We start from the raw sequence: 14609 nt of genomic DNA on the forward strand, positions 1-14609 counted from the left end.
TGAAAGAAGTTCCATTTTTCAAATTGAATTCTGTTTCCTCTTTCGGTTTAAAACCAAAAGAAATTATGTCTTTTTTATGATATCATAAAACAATTCACTACATAATATGAAAAATAATCTATGCAAATTCCATGAGTTCCATCAGAATTACTATTAAGCAATTGAAAATTAAAGTTCAAACTCAAATTTGCTGATAAAACCAATGATGATTCTGTCATAACGTCTAGATCCGGGGATCTATCGCTAGACATTGACTTAAGGGAGTCGCCACCAATCTTTTTTATCTAGGTGCGATTGGCCACCAAAAGAATCTGCCCTTTTAGGGAACACCTATGTTCAAGGGTCCCTAAAAGAATAGGTTCAGGTCTACAAACCAGAACAGGATTCGGGAGTTCGGTTACGTGTGAGGAAGGTTATAGCACCCTCACAACGCCCATCAAAAGATGGTACCAGCTTAAACTTGTGTTATCCAAAAAGCCTTAAAATTTTACCGAGTAATTAGTTATTGGAAATTATTCTCAATTGACTCTAATACTTTTAGCAGAAAATTGAGAAAATTCCCTCACCTCAGGAGTATGCAAGAAAAACTACTGTTTCACTTACAGAGGCTCCGTCGTCGGATTATTTAGAGAAAAATCAAAATCAGAATCAAAATCAGAACAGAAAAGAAGGATTTTTTTTTTTGTTCAGGGAAAATTGATACTTTCAACTTTTCCCAAAAATATTTTCTTGAAATTTTAATTTCGAGGAAAATTGATACTTTCAACTTTTCCTCAAAAATTTATTTTTTTTTTTGAAAATTTATTTCTAAGGAAAATTGATACTTTCAACTTTTCCCCAAAAATCCTTTTTTGAAATTTATTTTTAAGGAAAATTGATACTTTCAACTTTTCCCCAAAAATATTTTTTTGGAAATTTTGATTTTCAAGGAAAATTGATACTTTCAACTTTTCCCTAAAAATATTTTTTTTTTGAAAATTTTGGTATTTTATTTGAAGAAAATAGAATAATAAAAATAAATAAAAATAAAGATAAAGAAAAGTGAAAAAAAAAAGATAAAGATAAAAAATATTAAATAAATCTAATAAATAAATAAATAAACAAATAAATAAATAAATGAAAAAAAAAAAAAGAAAAAAAAAACCTGGAGCGGCTCGGATCGCGGCTCGGCTCGGCTCGGCTCAAGGAAGAAAAACGGCTCGGGGGAGCGGCTCAGCAACTCGGCTCGGCTCGGCTCGGCTTGGAGGAGGGTGACACGCGCGGGTCAGAATCGGGTCGACGCTCGGGTCGGGTCGGGTCACGGCAAAACGCGCGGATCCTCTGGTTACTTAAGGCCAAAACGACGTCGTTTTGGGAGGGTATAAAAGGCAGTCCCCTTCGTTTTTTCGACAGAACCCTTCTCTCCCCTCTCTCTCTTCCTTCCCTTTTCTCTCCCTTCTCTCTAGAGACTGAAGAACACCGGTGGGATTTCGCCGGATTCTGGAAATTCTCGCCGGAATCTGGAAAATTTCGCCGGAAGTTCGCCGGAAGTTGCCGAAAGATTGCCGGTTTCTGGGATTCTTCGCCGGAAACTGGGCTGGTCGCCGAAAACTTCAAGGTTGGCAGGAATTATCGCCGGAAAATTCAAACTTCGCCGGAATTTGTGCCGGAATCTGGAAATTTCCCAGAAAATTTTTTTCGCCAAAAATTTCTAGAAATTTTTTCTCACTCCCAGACCACTCCTAAACTTTTCCTAGCTTCCTATACGCCTCCTTTTCTCTCAAATCAGTAGCTTTGCTTACTGTTTTCTGTGTGTTCTTGAACTGTTCCAGGAGGTGCTTTATATAGGGATTGATCAGGAGTTTCTGATCAATCCCAATTCCTCCTTGGACGGGAATTCAATCTTTGAATCCCACTGGACTCTTCTGATTGAATTCCCACTTCCAATGGGATTCTTCAGCCTTCAATCTCAGCCCTCCAAAATCAAAATAAAAAAAAAAAAACTAGATAATTAGAAAAGAAAATCAAAAATTAAAAAATAAAAATAATATCAGATAATTCGGGAAAAAGAAGATAGAATTAACAGATGATTAAAAAAAATAATAACAAATAAAATAAGATAAACCCAAAAATATATTACACACAAAAAAAAAAAATAATAATAATATATAACTATATAAATAAAATAAATCTAATCTGAATAAAAATAAATAAATAAATAAAGATATACATAATAATAATAATAATAATAATAGAATACATAAAATACAAAAGAAAAAAATATACAGGATGGAAATGGGCCTTACCCATTTGGGCCAGGCCCAATTGATCTGGGCCCGGACCCAATTGGGTGTCTACAGATTCTGAAATATTTTCTGTTCACTAAAGTTGAGTGAGAATTTCCATGGATTAACATAATGTTCGTACTGCGATATGGCAGTCGCTAGTTAATAGTAGCATCGTTCTTCACCACCGTTACTAATTGTAATGGAGGTGTGAATTGTCATTCACAAAAATAACGGTGTATCAAATCCACAAATAGTGATATAAAGGAAAATTGTAGCGATAATGAGATGTTAAAACGTTTATTTATGCTTTTCTTTAATACTAGTTTTTGGCATGCACTTGACTCGTGTAATTTTTACATCTAAAAATTCATTTCAATAAATAATTTTTGGATATTACAATAATGATGATAAATACTAATAATTTAATTTTGATTTTGATATAATATAAATAAATTTTGATATAATATAAATAAATTTTGATAATTTTTTATATAATTTTGATTTTGATAACTTTTGATAACATTTTTGTAATCTTCGATATAATTTTGATAACCTTCAATATTAATTTGGTAACTTATAATTAATATTGGTAATTATTGATAAAATTTTGGTAACCTCTAGATGTAATTTTAGTTACTAATATTCTAGTAACTTATGATATAATTTTAACAATCATTAATAAAATTTATGTCATCATATATTTAACAATAGATTCTCATAAAAAGCACAAGTTTAATTCCTTTTATATAATAACATTATTGTTTCATTTAAATCTAGAATTTTTTTCATTAAACATTTTGTTCAATAGGTTCATGATAGGTTTATCTTAAGCTCTCAAGATAAAGTTTCTAACTTCCTTTTCACTGATAACCAAAGTTCAATTCTTGACAATTTTAAGTATAAAAAAAAATTTATCAATAGTTGACAATTAAGTTATTATTAATTTATTATTATATTATCAGCAAATTACTATTAAACTACCAATGATATATCGCTAAATTATCAATGAATTACTACTAAATAGTATTGATTTATTAATAATATTTGAATATTTACTACTAAGTTATGAATTATGAATAATTTACTACTAAATTATTAATGATTTACTATTTTAGTTATAACTGATTTACTCTTAATTTATTGATAATTTACTACAAAGTTATCAATAACTAACAAATTTGCACCTAAATTATCATTAATTTATAACTAAGTTATTAGTGATTTACTACCAAATAATCAATAATTTACATCTAAATTATCAATGATATATTCTTATGCATTTACTATTATGTTATCATTGATTTGCTACTTAATTTTTGATTATTTACTATAAAATCATCAAAGATTTATTATTAAATTAACCATAATTCATTATCAAGTTATCACTAATTTAAATTAAAACTATCCATAATTTACTATTAAGTTATTAATAATTAATTACTACTAAGTTATATTGATTTACTTTTAAGTTTCCACTCATTAACTACTAAATTATCATTGATTTATTACTAAGTTATTTATGATTTACTACTAATTTTGTCAATAAATTATTACTAAACTGAAACTGATTTATTATTAAGTTATCACTAATTTACTATTAAGTTATTATTAATTTATTATTAAGTTATCAATATATTGCTACTAAACTGAAACTAATTTATTATTAAATTATCATTAATTTATTATTAAGTTATTAATAATTAACTACTAAGTTATTATTTGTTTTTTATTAACCTATCATTGATTTATTAATATGCTATTATGTTTTTATAATTATGAAACTTTAAATTTAAAAAGTCTACTAATAATATATGAGATAATTTTCCTTTTATATAATAACATTATTATTTTATGCAAGTTTAGAATTTTTTTCACTAATTTTTATTGAATAGGTTAATGGTAGGTTTATCCTAACCTTTAAAATGAAAGTTTTAACTTCATTTTTGCTAGTAACTAAGGTTCGATACTTGGCAACTTCAAATATAAAAAAAGTTATCAATGACTGACAATTAAGTTATCATTTAGTTACTATTAAGTTGTCAATGATTTACTTCTAATTTATTAATAATTTAACAGTAAGTTATGAATTATTTCTATTAAATTGTTGGTTATTTGTCATTAAGCTAGTAATGATTTATTATAAAATTATAACTAATTTACTACTAATTTACCAATGATTCACTATAAAGTTATTAATGATTAACTAATTTATATTAAATTATCATTGATTTACAATTAAATTATTAGTATTTTACTATTACATTATTAATAATTTACTACTAAATCATCAATGATTTACTGTTATATTTTTATATATTTGCTATTATTTTATCATTAGTTTACTACTTAATTTTTAATTATTTATTATTAAGTTATCACTGATTAACTATTATGTTATCGATGATTTACTATTAAGTTATACTAATTTAACTTTAAGTTTTAAGTGATTAACTACTAAATTATCAATTATTTACTACTACTTTATTATTAAGTTATTTATGATTTATTACTATCAATTAATTGCTTTTAAATTGAAACTAATTTACTATTAAATCATTACTAATTTACTATTAAATTATCATTGATTTATTATTAAATTATCAATAATTGATTTACCATTAAGGTATTATGCATATATTATTATATCATTACTAATTTATTAAAAAGTTATAAATTATTTACTACTAAATTATCATTCATTTACTATTAAGTTATCACTAATTTACTAATTTAAATATTAAGTACATTTAAGTTTTCAGTGATTAATGACTAAGTTATTAATTATCTACTACTATGTTATCATTAATTTGTGTATATATAAAAAGAAAATAACCATTATATATGCTAGATGATATAATTGTTCAAGTTTAATTGACTTGAAAAGCACGAGTAAATGCTTTTAATTTACTATATGTAGTTTAACATGTAATAATAAGTTAAAATCATAACTTTTATACTAGTGCAAGTATTAAAACTAAATTAAATAAATATATACATATATATTAAGTCAATATTTCAAAGATAATCTTAAAATTTTTTAGTTCATGGTATAATAATATATATTAAGATAAATTTTATTGATTATTTGATTGAATATTATTATATGTATTTTCGTACCTATTAGCAAAAGCCAATTGGATACAAAATTTTAAATTGTTCTATCACCAATGGAAGTAATAAACTTTGCTTTATGTTTCTATTTTTAAGTATACAATTTTATGGTATAAATTTTGTTATATATATGACAAAAGTAATTAGAACAAATTTTCTAAATAAAATTTATAAAAATTAAATAGACAATAATTTTAAAAAATATTAAAGTCATAATAATTACCTTCGCATTCTTCATAAAAAATTTCTTCTATTAAATGAAAAGATGATATATTTTTAATTGTTGTTTCATTTTTATTACAATCATTCAAAATACCTTTTTAGATATTCAGTGCCAATTAACTTCTCTTTTTGGAAAGAGTTAAGAATATTTTGCATTCTTCATAAAAAATTTCTTCTACAATGCGAAAAAATGGTATAATTTTAATGACAAGTTAGATTTTAGACTTACAATCAGTGACTAATTAAATTAAGTCAAGTTTTATCATTTACTTCTATTCATAATGTATTTAATTATTCACTTATACACTTGAGCAAATTTGATTCAATAATTGGTGTATACTTCTCTTTGTTTAAAAAGTTGGATTCAAATCTTCCTAAGATTCAATAAAGAAATTATACTTAATTACCTATAATTGCAATTTTAATTTAGATATACTCTTAAAATTAATTAACTAAGTGAACCACAAAGACAATAAAATAAACCATTGGAAATGAAAAAAAAAAGCTTAAAAAAAACTTTTAAATTGTTATGAAAGATGAATAAGTAATAATTGATTGTGATGGGGTTACTATTTTAATTTGAATTTTAGTTATGCCCAATCATGTCGGATTTTTAAATAACTACTAAGTTGTTGAGTTTTAAAAATCAAACAAAATCCTGTTAAGTTAGTTCATTTTTATAATTATGTGTATTTTATTATTTTTAATTAAATTAAAATTTAAAATGAGTAAGAATTTTATTTATATTCAATTTGAGTTTTGAATTGTTTCAAGTTTTAGTTAATTAATCCATGTTATTTTAGCTATATTTTTATGACATTAATAATAAATTTCAAAATAGAATGAGAACACAACATAATAAAAATTTTAGTGCAAAAGTGAAGGAGATACTAACGATAATTTTAAAAGAAAATCTTTATGTACAAGTTTTGCAGAGATTAAATGATATATCTTTTCTTAAGAATTTTGAAATTCACATTGCATAAATGTTAATTTAGATCAAAGAGTTTATAATCATTCATTTATTAATCAAGTTAATGTTATATGGGTTCAGAGAAATAATTCAAATATTTCATTTGAAAGAGATCATATTATAGTTCAAATTCATTCATGAAGATAACACAAAGTTAAATATTATTTGGGTTGTTATGATCCCTTATAATATTCTTTACTTATCAAATGAATTTTGCTAATGAATGCCTTTAAATCATTTTTAAGTTTAGTTAAATTGTAATTTATAATAATTTTTTATTTTAGATGTAAAGTGATAGTTAATTTGATAATTTCAATTTTTTTGAGTAAATATTACCTAATATGACAACCTTAAAAATTTTGATACAATAGTGAATATTTTTTAATTGATATAAAAAAATGAATAAGTATATAATATTTCTCCAAATAAAAGAGTTTTATATTAATTCTAAAAAAATTTGAAATCAATACATTTATCTATTCTTCGTTAAAACATTATATAGCGTTAACCCTTTTTGTCTTATGAAGAAGATATAATTATGCATAACTAATCAATCTTTTATCCCATTTTTATTCTTAGAATGATCTTCCATTTAATTTAATTATACATTCTATCAATTAAAAGTATAAATTTTCTTTTATTTAAAAATTTTTATTGTACATAAATTTTTATGGTATAAAATATTAAAATACCTAATTTTAAAAATTAAAATAAAATAAATTCCTAACATGGTGCTTGTCATGTTTTCTTAAGAAAATGTTAATTCTAAGATAACAAACTTATTATATAATAACTATACAATTTATAATGATATTAGTTTCAACATTAAGAACATAAATTTTTGTGATGAACAACAAAAATTTTTATGAATGAATGTAACATTGGCATAAACACATTCAAAAGATAATTCTAATGAATTTTGTCACACTTTGAAAGAATTCACCAAAAATAATTAATTTTACTTAATTTGATAATTTTTTACTTAGAACAATTCACATTAAGTCGTTCAATCACATGTTGATAAAAAAAGAGTAATTTAATACAATTGAGAAAGACTAAATAATCTTAAGATATAAATTAATCATATATATGCATATTAGGATAAAAGTTGAGAGAAAATTAAATTAATTATTATTTCAATCAAGGTGAGTAATTCTTATGACAATTTGATGGGACCTAATCATTAGTTATGGGTAACTCCATCATTTCCTAAATCATCTAACTCTACCGGCAAAAAGTTCAATTAAAATGTTCAATGAATAACATAGTGCTAATTATTGATGAATGAGATGCAATTTATTTGCATTGGATTTGATATTAGATTTTGTTCATTGGAATAACAATTATAAAATTTTTGAGAAAAAATACAAAAAAAATTAATTATAGAAGTCATACTAAACTGCAAGAATAATATATTAAAAATTATTTTGAGATACAAAAAAGATTTAATTATATTATCAATGATTAAATAATCAACTCATAAAACATATAAATAATAAAATTATTAACATGTATATAGCTAAATATTAAAACAAAAATTTGAAAGGCAAAAAATAGAAAAAAAAATGCTTAAATGACTTAATTATGATTATATCTTTAATGAATTTATTTATCAACATAAATTACATATATCATTGTTTTTATAACAATTAAATAAACAAACTCCCTACAATTATTTAATTCTGATCCACACTAAAGTTTGATATCATTCTATTATGTTTTCATTTGATATGAAAAATCATTCTACTTATGAAAAATGATTCTAGTAATAAAAAAAAGTCATTTAAATTAAATTTTATAAAAAATTACTAGTAGTATTTTAACCTATCACTTTTAATATTTTTGAAATTAAAATTTTATCAAGGATATTTTAATCAATCACTTTTGGCACTTTTTTAGTCTAGTTATAAAAAAGTCTTATTATAAAAAAATTTATTTAAATTAAATTTATAAAACATTTGCTAAGAATATTTTAGCCAATCAATTTTAACACTTTTGAAATTAAAATTTTAAGTAATTTAATTTTACATAAACTCTATTTTTAATTTTAGTTGATTTAAATGAAACTTAAATAAATCAATAAAAGTTTATTTAAGGATATATTTGTTAATTTAAAAATTTATAAGAGTATTTAAATTGATCATTGTTAAAGAGCACTTTTAGACTTTACACTTTTATATATAGATAGATGATATCTAAGAATTTTATAGCATATCAATTCTAAGTTATAACAAAAATATGTGAAAAAATTATTTAGACTATAAATGTAAGATTAAGATATTATAAATTACTTTAAATATGAAAAATAAATACTATTATATCAAAATATTCTTTTACTTTATTATATGATAAATTATGAAAAATTTAAAAAAATTCATAATCACAATGAATACGACTACTACTATTTTATCCATTATATTTGCAACTATGATAAATGTGACATGATAAAAAACACGGTCGCCACTGCATTTTAAATTCTTGAGAATTTCTACAAATAATTTCTGGAATTTACAAGAATGAAAAAAAAATGTTTTAAGAGGATGCACATCTGCGGCTAGAAAACATCTGGTTAGTCTTACAAAGCGCTGGTAAGCTTCTACCAAAGAATCTTGAAGAAAACTTTTTTGCGGTGCCAATAATGTCTAGTCAGGAAAGAGGAAAGGAGGACAGAGTAGCCTATAAGCAGTCCAGTGTTCACAGGGATCCCCATCAAGAAATCTTTGGCTGCCTTTGACAAGAAATCCCTTGTCAATGCGATGGCACCGCCAGGTCTTTCAGGTTTTTGGTAGAATCCCATGGTGGTTTCCAGTCATCATCTCGACACCAACGCATCCTAACTACCATAGGTTCTAAGAAGCAGTGATGCTTGCCATTTGTTTCATTAAGTAAGCAATGGGAGAGAATAAAAAGCAAATCTTTATCTTGTAATTTTTTAGTCTTTTTTTTTTTCCTAGACCTTGTTTGCGTTTGTTGTTTCTCAGTTTGTTTGGGCTTGTTTTTCTTTCTTAAATTTGTTTGGGCTTCTTTTTAAAATTTGTTGTTTTTTACCTTGTTTGGATTTGTTTTGAGGTTTAACTAGTGGTATAATCGAGTTAAATCAAATGGATATATTGGGAAGTTTAAGTTTGAATTTAATCAAATTTTAATTTCAAACTTAAATTTAACTCAAAATAAAAATTAATTTACTCGAGTTTGCTATATTAAACCTACTTAATAAAAAATAAGCTCAATTATATGTTCGAATTCAATTCGTGTATATATATATATATAAAGATAAAATAATACTTTTTTAATTAAAAAGATAAAAATACACTAAAATATGAAAGTTTAATTAAACCACTCAAATCATGCATTAGATTGTTCGAACTCGACTAATTCGATAAGTTAAGCTAGAATCAACAATGAATAAACTGAATTTGAGTTTTATCCAAATAAAACTCAAGTAATTTACAAAAATTAATGTATCATTCACACCATGTCTTTATGATGAGAAACACATGAAGATGGAGTAGTAAATTTTAAAGCTAACCGTCAGATTATTCTATGGCCATTGGATTACTCACAATCCAATAGTCATCACCTCACTATAAATCCTATTTGGTTTAGCAAATCTATAAGTTGTCAATGCTTTGTTCTCCGAGTAATTAAGTAAAGCGGTTTACCCTTATAGCCCCTTGTTAAGAATTGAATACTTGTTAAGGTCAGTACTTACTTTTTATTATTTGCTTTTTATTTTCTTCCACAATGATTGATATAGATAATATATATATATTAAAAAGAAAAATAGTATATAAGATTAATAATACATAAATGTTTGCAATGTAATTTTAATTCAAATGCTATAATTAATTATAAAACTTTGATATCCATGACTGGCTACATAGTCATCTGTGAGAAGTAGGCCTGTTCGGAAAAATAATCAACAAATTAGAAATCTGTTATGGATATCTTTAGGTCAGTATTGTTTCAATTAATATGTTGAGCGATGAAGACGAGAGCTCCATCTTCTATTGTTTGTTTTGACTGTTTGTTGGATTAATTACTAATAAGTGATCACAGGCAGGTATTTTTAGGCCAGCTCTTTTGCTGTTTTAATTGTTTCCTAGAGTGAATTAGGAATGATCTAATTTACCAATGGAAAATTCTTTTGGATTGGTTGTGAATTCCGTTTATTGGAGTTAAAGAGGATGTAGCAATAGCTCCATAAATAGGGAGGAACTATAAAGGGTATTTTAATAAAAAAATATTTATTATTTTTTTGAATTTAAAATATTTATTATGTATTAATTTTTACAGAGTTTTAAAAAATTTTGATTTTAATATATTTAATATTAAAATTTTTTATAAAATTAAAATTTTATGATTTTTATTGTCGAAAATAAACAATAAAAAATAATTTTAAAATATAAAAAATTTTAAATTTAAATGTAAAAAAAAAGATATAATTTGTGACATCTAAAAAAAGGAACAAAAAAGAGGGAGTATTTCATATTTAGTAAAAGGAATTAATTAGAAAGAAATATTTATTTAAATTAATAAAAATTAAATTTATTTTTATAATCTTAATATCCAAAAATGTACTTATTTTATTATATTCTTTGGATGTACATATTTTATAAAATAATTATACATATTTATCAACTAAATGTACATATATTATAATTTTGAATTAAGATCATTAAACATTACGATTATAAAACTAATTTTTATTTTTATTTTATTAATACAATAAATTTTCACTGATAATTTTTAATATGGTACCAATTAATAAATATTTTGGTTACTTTTCAGAAATTTCCCCACGAAGACAAATATTTGGGCTGTCTTCCATTACTTAGATAAGAAAGGAAGTTTAAAAAAAGAAGACCCCGAGAAAAAGAGAAGTGATGGGTCATTGCTTTTGTCGGCCACTATGGAATTTATTAAGGAAATAACTATATTAAATGAAAAAGAAGAAGACTTAGATGTCTTCTTTTCTTACATTTTACATAATAATCATAAAACTAATCCTTTGGCATAAAACCTTAAAGGGGAAAAAAAAAAAGGGGGCAAAAACCCATTGCTGCTATCAGAAGTTAAGTGTCTTATTAATCCCTTTTGTTCAAATTTTCCATGCAGATACGTGAACGTTCTCTTTTCAATTTCCAATCATTTCAGTGCGAGCTTGATTTCTTTTTGTTTTTTGGCAGAAAGTTCTAACTTTGATTTCTACTCTGTTTTTCCTTTAACTCAAAAAGAGAAGTTCAACTTTGAGTCAATTCAAAATTCGATTCAAATTTGATTAAATTTTAATTTTTAAATTTGAGTTCAATTCGAGATAAAAATTTAGATATTTAAATTCTTTCGATTAGGTTTATTTAATAAAAAAAAATTTTGATCTTCATATTCAATTTTAAACTTGATTATATATTCGAATTCGAGTTCAAATTGATACATATAAAGATAAAATAGAAATTTTAATTAAAACAATAAAAACTACTAAAATATAAAAACTCGATTAAATTTATTATTCAAGTTGGATATTAAGATATTTAAATTTGTCAAATTGCTTGAACTTAAATCGATAATAATTAAGCTAAATTTAAAATTTATTTGAATTGAATTAAAAAAAAATCTTACAAACATTGATCTATCATTTATATCTCTAAATTTGATGAGTATCTATAATAAGAAAAACATGAAAACAAAATAGTAAATTTTAAAGCTGACCATTAGAATCAGATTATTCTATAACCTTTGATTACTTGGTACATCTATAACTTGTCAATGCTTTGTTCTTCAAATAATTAAGTAAAACGGTTTACCCCTATACCTCCTTGTAAAAAAAGGTTACCTCCAATGTAACCTTTATGGATAAAATCATGAAATCTGTCCACGTAGCCTTCATAAAAGGCGTAATGAATAGCCAAGCTTGCCTTGGATTAAAGCTTCTCCCTCTCATTGTTATTATTATTGTGTGTTTGTTTCATAATAACTTAGTTCTGAAATGTTTAAATGTGTGAAAATTATGATTATAACTTCGTTGTACTTTTGAGCTATTTGTATCGTTTGTTTTTTTTTTTTTGACATATCTAAAATTTTCACCCAAAGTGCAATAGTAATTTAATTTCCTTTTTTGGTATTAAATTAATTTTCATTTTTATGTGATGAATCATGATAAGTAATTTAATTATTAATTAGTGAACACGGGTAAATATTTTCAGGCCGAGCTCTTTACCCTTTTTAATTGTTTCTTATAGTGAATTAGGAGAGGACGAAGCAATCGTTTCATAAACAAGGAGGCACTATAAATGGTGTTTTAATAAAAAAAAATTTATTATTTGATATTATAATAAAAAATAATTAATTGGAAAGAAATATTTATATATAAATTAATAAAAAAATTTTATTTTTATAATCTTAATATCCTAAAATGTACTTTTTTATTTTATTTTTTGTAAATACATATTTTATCAAATAATTAACATATATATTAACTAAATGTACTTATATTATAATTTTGAATTAAGATTATTGAACATTACGATTATAAAAATAATTTTTATTTTTATTTTATTAATTATAATTTTTTTACTAATTATTTTTGATATGGTACCAATTAATAAATATTTTTGTTACTTTTTGAAAATTTCCCACCCGTAAACGACAGAATTTGGCTGTCTTCCATTACTTAGATAAAAGAGACGGAATAAAAAAATAAGACACCGAGAAGAAAAGAAGTGATGGATCATGGCTTTTGTGAGTCACATGGCTTTTGTCGGCCACTATGGAATTTAATAAGGAATGTTAAAAGAAAAAGAAGAAGACCTAGATAAAAGTAAGTTTTCCTTTCTTTACATTTTACATGATAATCTTAAAACAAATCCTTTGCCCATAAAACCTCAAAAAAAAAAAAAAAATCCCATTTCTGCTAACGGACGCTGAGTGTTCTGTCAATCTCTTTTGTTCTAATTTTTCAATCACATAAGTGAAGATTCTCTTATCAATTTCCAAGCTTCTTTGATCATTTCAATGCGAACTTGATTTTATTTTTTCAAGAGTTCTAAGGTTTATTTTTATTATGTTTTTCCTTCTACTCAGAGAGAAATTTGATCTTGAATTTGATTTAAAATTTGATCAAATTTTAATTTTTAAATTTAAATTCGATTTAATATAAAATTTAAAATATTCAAATTTTTTCGATTAATTTTAATAAAAAATAAGTTTAATTTTCATGTTCAATCTTGAATTCCATTATATATTTAAATTCAAGTTTAAATTAATATATATAAATAAAATAATAATTTTAATTAAAATAATAAAAAATAAAAAACTAAATTAAGCTAGTTAATTATTCAAATCAAAAATTAAGATATTTAAACTCACTAAATTATTCAAACTTGAATTGATAATAATCAAATTAAATTTAAATTTTATTCGAATCAAACTCAAAACTCTCACCAACACTAATCTATCATTTACATCCTAAATTTTAAGTATATGTATAATGAAAAAAGCATGAAAATGGAGTAATCAAATTTAAAGCTGACTATTAGAATCGGATTATTCGATGACCTTTTGATTACTCTTAATCCAAAGGTCATCGCCTCACTATAAATCTACTAGGTTTAGGAAATCTATAACTTGTCAATGGTTTATTCTAAAGTAATTAAGTAAATCGTTTTACTCCTATAGCTCCTTGTAAGAATTGAATACTTGTTAAGTTCATTACTTATCTTTTATTATTTGCTTTTTTTTTTCCTTTTGCAATGATGGATATTAATAATAAAAAACACATAGTATATTAAAAAGAAAATAATTATAAGATTAATAATACATAAATGTTTACAATGAAATTTTAATTCAAATACTATAATTAATTATAAAAATTTGATTTTCATAAGTAACTACATTACCATGATATAGTCATTTGCAACAAGTAAACCTGTAATTAATGTAAAAAATAATTAACAGATTAGAAATCTGTCATGGATATTTTTAGGTTAGTATTGTTTCAATTAATTTGTTGACCACTAGATACGGAAGCTCCATCTTTA

Source organism: Durio zibethinus, chromosome 15 (genome assembly GCF_047325235.1).
Source record: "Durio zibethinus cultivar Kanyao isolate XHJ-2024 chromosome 15, ASM4732523v1, whole genome shotgun sequence".
NCBI lineage: Eukaryota > Viridiplantae > Streptophyta > Magnoliopsida > Malvales > Malvaceae > Durio > Durio zibethinus.